The sequence below is a fragment of the Clarias gariepinus genome, chromosome 7, assembly GCF_024256425.1.
Source record: "Clarias gariepinus isolate MV-2021 ecotype Netherlands chromosome 7, CGAR_prim_01v2, whole genome shotgun sequence".
Taxonomy (NCBI): domain Eukaryota; kingdom Metazoa; phylum Chordata; class Actinopteri; order Siluriformes; family Clariidae; genus Clarias; species Clarias gariepinus.
Genome location: NC_071106.1, coordinates 28,637,892 through 28,643,891, shown reverse-complemented (window position 1 = coordinate 28,643,891; position 6,000 = coordinate 28,637,892). Strand labels below are relative to the sequence as shown.

The 6,000-nt window shown below is 44.0% G+C and overlaps 1 protein-coding gene across 1 annotated transcript in view; it reads left to right on the top strand.

Annotated features, from left to right (window-relative positions):
- The first annotated feature begins 855 nt into the window (after positions 1 to 855).
- Positions 856 to 6,000, top strand: part of si (sucrase-isomaltase (alpha-glucosidase)) — a 187,492-nt gene continuing 182,347 nt past the window's right edge. Inside the window, exon 1 of the mRNA XM_053500142.1 lies at positions 856 to 936. The gene's annotated coding sequence lies outside the window, so the exon portion shown is untranslated. The remainder of the gene's footprint in view (positions 937 to 6,000) is intronic.

The following is a 6,000-nucleotide window of genomic DNA, read 5'->3' as shown; positions in this document are numbered from 1 at the left end:
ATTGTGAAAGATATGGAAAGATGATGTAATCAGCAATGGTCTCAGGTGGCCTGCTTTGTATTTTCTAACCTTATGAAATCCTACAGGAAGAGCATCAGAGCTGTTTTAGTGGGAAAAGTAGGTTGTTTAAAATATCAAATACAGGGTTTCAATAATTGTGGCACATGTGTTTTGTTTTATATAATTATGTCTTATTGATATTTTTTTAATGAGAAGTTTTTTCTCACTTTAAAGGTTGAATTTTTCCAGCATTAACTTTTTCTGTCAAAACATGATACTCTTCTGTGGCATCCAACTACATTCCCAGAACATTTTAAAGATTTTTCTGTTGGTATATGGTATTGTGAGTAAAGCCACTTAGCCACTTTTTTAACCTGTATGTATAATTTTAGACTCTGTGTTTATTTCAGGGGCCCTAAAATAAATAAATAAATGTTTGCATGTATGTATGTATGTATGTATGTATGTATGAAACCTACTATATATGTTCCAAAATAATATCACTTCAAGTGGCTAATGCTGGAAATTAAACTGCACTTCTTTCTTTGACACATTCTTATTATCTTGGGTTTTAGGAAAATCACAACCTCTGATTATTTAGCTGAAAATGATCCCAAAGCTTTATTTTTGACTTTAAAATATACTGATAGAGCTTTTCATGCTTGGATACACTGCTAAGCTGAACTTTTATAACAGCTGGTAATAATTTTGCAACTTAAATGAATTATTTCTGCACTTCAACTGTGCACTATTTCTGCACAGTTATTTCATAAGCACCCCCACCCTCCACAAACATACCAAATAAAGATAATTACATCAGACCAAATTCCACTGAAGGAGCTATATAAGTCTACAGGGAACTGTCAGAAGAACTAGATAGCTTCCTGTGTGGATTGCTGTGTGTGTTACAGACACAGCAAAGGAAAAACAGCAAAGGTAGGATTAAGCATTGCCCAGCTATCTTAACCAGCTATTTACAAGTGATCCTATTTATAAAAAAAAAAAAAAAAAATAGGACTGTCTGTGGTTTAGTGGTGAGTACTGTTGCCTCACACCTCTGAGGTTGTTTGTTTGATTCTTACCTCTGTTCTTACTCCCCATGTTGGTATTGTATCTGTATTGTATAAACATTGTACTGCTGTCTGATTAGATGAACAAATTACTATCAATTGAAACCATTTAAAAAGCAATTTTTAATAGCTTTAAGATGTTGTGACCTTTAAAATGCAGATTAGATTACATAAAAAGACAATATGATAAATATTTTTGATAGATAATATGTACAGCCAGCAGTGACATAAGACCAAAATATTACTTCAATATGTTATGCAGGGACATGTACATATATTCAGGCACTCATTTTATGCAAATCAGCTTTGTGGTTGGCAGGAATTATTCTGTGCAGAACCCTCTAAGACAGAATATTTCAATAGCAGGGTGATTCTCTGAAATGACCCCTGACTTACAGTGCACCAGAATTACATTAAAAAGAAAAGGAAACCACAAAGTGGTCATAGTGGAAAATATACTTCTTGACTTACATAAAAAAAAAATTTGATTATTATATTAATCACAATTTTATAATACATGCACACCTTTTGTGTTTCATGTTTTTGTTGTAATTAAATTATGGTTAGGGATATATTTAAATATAAATTGTCATGAATTGTGGGCTGCATACACAGCATAAAGGCAGCAGATTTAATGAACATGAAACAAAACATTGGCAAGAGGAAAACATAAACACCAAAAATAAACACATCAAAGTAATCATACCAGCAGTGATAACGTATCCGCTTACTTTGCTGTAACCCTGTTCCCTGAAAAGGCGGGAACAAGATGCTGCATAAAAACGCTATGGGAACATTTTTTCATGTTGCTGGTTGTAAAGCATGTGTGTATCAAACACGCCAAATTTTAACCTGGCCTATATAACCCGCCTATATAACCTTAGTAGGGTGACGTCATCTGATTAGATGCACCTGCAGGTTATAAATACAGGTTAACTGGAAACATTCCTTAGATTGATTTGTCTGAACGGACGTCCGGTCATGAGGCAGTGCGGCATTGGGACACAGCATCTCGTTCCCGCCTTTTTAGGGAACAGGGTTACAGCAAAGTAACCCGAGACATTCCCTTTCAAAGGCTACACTCGATGCTGCGTGAAACGCTATGGGAACGAGAGTACCAACGTCGCCGCACTGCAAGTGTCTGGACCCCTGAGTTGTGTGGCGTGTGCGCACAAGGCCAAGAGGTCTCAAAACTACGTCTGGGAAGCTGACTCGAGGACTCGTTAGCCCGGAGTGGCACGAACATCCAGACTATAAAATCTAACAAATGTGTGCGGAGTGAAAACCCTCTGCGTCACACACTTGCTGCAGGGGAATACCTCTTGCTAGTGCAATAGATGAGGTGATCCCCAGGTTGAATGAGCCCTGATTCCTAGAGGCGAAGTGAGCCCACGCGCCTCATAGGAGAGGGCAATAACATCTCTTACCCAGTGTAGTGGCGGCCGCTCCCCTGTTGCGGCCCCAAAACATGTAAAAGCTGCTCTGACTTACGCCACTGGCTGATGCGATGGACGTACATCTGAAGAGCATGTTCTGGACAGTAAGATGCATGTTGTTAATGGAACTTTTTGAAGATAGTTTAGTGAGGATGCAAAATGGCCCTGACTAGCCCAGGGGCAAGTCTAGGCAGGATGGGGAGACTGACAGATCTCCAATCCTCTTAGAGAGGTAATGGCCATTAGAAAAAACATCTTAAGGGTCAGAAACCTGATGCGCTGACTCTAGTGGTTTAACAAAAAAGAAGGGGGTGTTTCCCACAATAACCCCATCAATCAGGACGTGACAGGCTGAAATAGTGGTTACGTACATCCTGAGAGTACTAGGGCACAAGCCCGAGGAAACTTTTCCTGCAGAAACTTTCAGCACTGAAACAATTCGGCAGTGGACTGGGTCTAACTGCTTCGTCATGCACCAACTTTCAAATACATTTCATTTAAGGGCATAAGCTCTTCTAGGGGAGGGAGCCCTAGCACTTAGAATAGTCTTAATTATGCTGGCTTGGAGACCAGCTTAACTTAGTTGGTCCCGTTCAGGGACTGAACGTGAAGGTTCCAAAACTCGGGCCGTGGGTGAAATATTGTCCCCTGCGCCTGAGACAGAAGATTCCACCTCATTGGAATCACACATGGTGAGCCGTTAATGAGGGATACTAGATCTGAGAACCACACTCTGGTCGGCCAACAGGGCGCTGTCAAATAAGAGGCGCAAACGCCGTTGATGGACCCTTGCCAAGACTCCCGGGAGCAGAGCTATCAGGCGAAACGCATAAAGGCGTAACCTGGGCTACGTACGGGCCAAGGCATCCAGACCCAGGGGAGCTGGAAGAGTCAGAGAGTAGTAAAGCGGACATTTGCTGATCTTGCAAGGCAAAAAGGTCCAACTCTGCTACATAAAATTTCTCCCAGATTGACTAACTAATTTGGGGTGGGGTTTCCATTCCCTCTGTGTCAGAGATTGACTGGACAGTACAACTGCTCCCACATTCATATGCCCTGGCATGTAAATTGCCCTGAGGGAATCTGGTGCGCTAGCTATTAGCGACGCGAGCAAAGTCCGCCCTGGCGATTAATATATGAGACTGCCATAGTGTTGTCCACCCGCACTAGGACATGGCAGCCTCTCAACTGCTGGAGGAAGTGCTTTAGGGCCAGAAATAAAACCATTATTTCGAGGCAATTGATGTGCCGCGTGAGAAGATGGCCTCTCCAGCTCCCTTGGGCTGGACGGCCATCTAAGACTGCACCCCAGCCCATGAGGGAAGCATCTGTCGTTAGCATCTGCGATGACAAGATGAAGTTAGAGTGGGACCCAGAGTAAAAACCGGGGTCTAAACCACATAGGAAGAGTACGAAGAACCTGGCATGTAACCTTTATTGAGGATTGGCCCTAGAGGGAAATCCCCTGGTTCTTAGCCACAACTGAGATGCTCTCATGTGCAGAAGGCCCAAAGGTGTCACCGTGGATACAGCTGCCATGAAAGCTAAGATCTCTGAAAGTTATGGTCACTTACTGGTCTAGCTTGAATTCCTTAAGGGTGTTGAGAATGGATTCAACACGAGCGGGAGACAGCTGTGCTGCTTATGATCGAATCCCATGTGGCACTCAGTATGTTGTCCTTTAAACAGGAAAGAGCACACTTTTTGTGGCGTTGGGTCTCAATCCTAAAAAACAAAGATGAGCTAGGACGACATGCTGATGTCGAAGCGCTAGCTACTGAGACTGGGCCAGCCAGTTGTATATGCAATTAAATATGGATGCCCTGGAGTCATAAGAGCCAGAACTACATCCATGCATTTTGTATATGTGCGGGTAAGAGCTAGACCAAATGGAAGGACCCGAAACTGGTAAGCTTCGCCCCAAACACGAACCTCAGGAACCAATATTTCTATATGAAAATAAGAGTCCTTCAATCGATTGTCACAAATCAATCGCTTGGTAAGATTTGAGAGCAATCACTTTGACAGTCAACATTTTGCATCTGTATTATTCATTTTAAATAGCGGGACAGCCCGCGAAATCTAAAAATTGGATGCAGCCCCCCGTTTCTCTTGGAACCAAGAAATACTGACTGTAGTAGCCTGACTCACTGACTGGTAGGGGAACATGTTCCATGCCCAGCAACTTCTGTCAGCAGATGCGCACTTTCCTGTATCACGGAAATGTGGAGCACGCTGTTGAAACGCGGACTCCTGGTTCGACATCCTAGGATGTAGCTGGATAAAACTAAGGTTCTAACATATCTTTGGAAATCTGTGTCGTCCGAAACACCAGAGGCGGCGGAAACTGAACACCGACCCCCAGGGTGTGCCCAGGTTGAGCGCGTAGGCTATCAGGACTTATTTTTAGCGGAGATCTGATCTTTTAGAGGCTGTCTGTGAGGGGCGACGAGCCGTACCCCAGTCCTCTCGCCTGGCAAGAATCAGATCTGGTCGAGGCTGGGTGGCCGATGGCCTCGACTCCTGATTATGGCGTGGGAGAAATTTCCCAAAGGCTTGTTCATACAATCTAGCCTCTCGGAATCTAGTGGCGACAGTATTAACAGCGTCGCCGAATAGGCAGGAAGGTGAAACAGGAGCATCAAGGAGGAAATTTCTGTCCTTATCCTCGATGCCTGTTAGATTTAGCCATAGGTGTCTTTCAGTAGGCATAAAACGGCCGATAGCACGGGCTGTCTGTTTAGTCGCACGCAGGGATAAATCAGTAGCCCGGCATAATTCAGTGAATGCTTCTTGATTCACTGTGCTGCTCGTGCTCAGATCTTTCAGCAGATCAGCTTTGTACGCCTGCAAAACCGCCATGGTGTGCAAGGAAGCGCCGGCCTGACCTGCTGCTTGAAACGCTTTCCCTGCAAGGGTTGAAGAAGTTTTACATGGCTTGGAGGGAAGTGTTGGTTTCTTTAATGAAGATGATGCCGCAGGAGAGAGATAGCCTGCAAGCGTCTCTTCTATCTGGGGCATCATGGTGTAGCCATCGTGCTTTTGCATCCACGATATTCGAATAAAACGAAGTCGATAGAACAAAAATACAAGAAAGAAAAGGATTCCTCCAAAAACGAGATATTTCGTTGTGGAGGTCATCAAAAAATGGGAGAGAGCGGCGTTGTGGCTCCATCTCCTGGCCACCCGACAGGAATCTGTCATGTAATTTTGAGTGTTTTGGGTGAGCTTGCTCCTGTGGCCAATCAATATGCAGTCGTTCGACTGCACGCGTTATAACCTCAAGAAGCTCCACATATTCTCTGAGGAAGCTACATTAATTTCCACAGAAGCATGGGAGTGAGTCTCTTCAACGCACCTACGAGAGGCACCGGAGTGGGCTCGTGAAGTTCGGGAACGGTGGAAGGGAGGGGCTCCGTCTCTCGTCCCTCTGCCAATTCAGCCTGTGATCCCCATGAGTGCAGCGCGGCTCGTGGCTCCCAAAAGAACGCGAA